Genomic DNA, 1,860 nt, shown 5'->3' on the forward strand with positions numbered 1-1,860 from the left:
AAAATAGATTGATCATTTTACTCTTTGGTTATACTTTCTTTTTGAGTGTTTAAGGCCATACAGTTGGCCCAAATAAATCAGTTTATATTTACACTTAAGGTCATTTGAGGATCTGTTCTTCAGGGGTCACATGGGCTTGGGAGGAGCCCCTGACTCCTTTACCAGTTCCATCTATGTGAAGATAAGTCAAAGGTCCTACTCGACCATGGCTGGCTTCACTTGGAAACATGGAGGAAATGATTCCTCTGAGTTGACCATCCTCTTTGTAGACTGGACACTGGTTCAAGTCCATCTGGTGGAGTCTCCATGGCTCCCTGAACAAGAGGACAGGTGACTCACCAAAGTTACAGATATTTTGAGAGATGTTTCATAGCATAGTCCTCTGGAACTTCCTAACTTCTTTTTTTAATATTTTATTTATTATTATCTTTTTACTTTACATGTATGAGTGCCTTGCCCACATGTTTGTAAGTGCACCAAGGTAGTGCAATGTCCTTGGATGTCAGAAGAGGGGGAACTGGAGTTACAGACGGTTGTTAGCTGCCATGTGGGTGCTGGGAATTGAACCTGAGTCCTCTGCAAGAGCAGCTAGTGCTCTTAACTGCTGAGACATCTCTCTTGTCCCTGGCTTTTGTTTATCTTAAACCAGTTGAAATCACCAACCTCACAGGCTTCTGATAAGTGAGTAACCTTTTGATATCAAAAGACCAAGGCCTCCACCCTCAGCTCCTGCTAATGTGGCCAATTCCTGAACATATGTCCTATAAAAAGCCATGAAGTTTGACTGTGTCTGTGCAGATCACAGATGAACTTCCCCTGGCTCCACTCACCTTTCTCGTCCCCAGACTACCGTGTTTCTTTATCCAATAATTACCCCTAACTCATTAAAGTGGTGGATTTGAGCTTTGAGGATCCAAGATAGATGTTCTATCTACCAAGAACATAAGAATAACAGAGGATTTCTCTGAGTCTTCCATGCCTAAAGCAGTACCTGATATATAACATGTTTAATATATATAATTGAAGAAACAAAGTTAGGTGGGAAGGTATGCTCTCGAAGGGGATAGTGGGATCATAGAATCAATGTCTTTGTTGTCTCTCTCTGTTCTCTCTCTCTCTCTCTCTCTCTCTCTCTCTCTCTCTCTCCTCTCTCTCTCCTTCCTAGTCCCATAAGATAAACAGTTTACCCCAACACACTCTTTTTACCATGATGTGCTGCATAAACAGGCTGCAAAATAACAGGGCAAAAATAGTACTCTAGTCTCATACCTCTGCAACAGTGAGGCAGAATGAACATTTCCTTCTTTTAAGTTGATTTTCTCAGGTATTTTGTCAGAGCAATAGAAAACTGACTACTAATACCGTAGTTTCCAAGGGCTTTAGATTGTGGGAAGAAAATGATAAGAACTTACTGTGGCTCTTTCTTTTAAAATTTTTGCTTCAGCTAATAAATCTTTGATGATTTGGGATAATTAAATTTCAAGAATTTAATAACATAAAAGATCTTTGCCTGAAGTGTTTCAAATTTATCTATTCAAAGCATTATTGACTTTTTTGTTGTTGTTTAGTTTCCTTTTGTTTACTGAAACATTGTTAAGATAGTTGTGGATTTACAAGGAATCTTAAAGAAGAAAACAGTTCTTCTCTGTACATTTTAGCCAGTGTTCTCCAAATTATAACATTTTGCAAAGTTTAATTATTTCTCTTTTTGTGGTAGAACCCAGAGCCTTATACATGCCAAGCTGCAGCCCCAGCCCTTGAAATAGTTTTATTTTCTCTGATCATATCCCCACACCCCACTTGTGATTGAAACTTAGGCCTTGATATGTTCCTCTGAGCTACAGCTACAGCACTAGTTTG

This window comes from Nannospalax galili, unplaced genomic scaffold (genome assembly GCF_000622305.1).
Source record: "Nannospalax galili isolate Female #2095 unplaced genomic scaffold, S.galili_v1.0 scaffold186, whole genome shotgun sequence".
NCBI classification, from domain to species: domain Eukaryota; kingdom Metazoa; phylum Chordata; class Mammalia; order Rodentia; family Spalacidae; genus Nannospalax; species Nannospalax galili.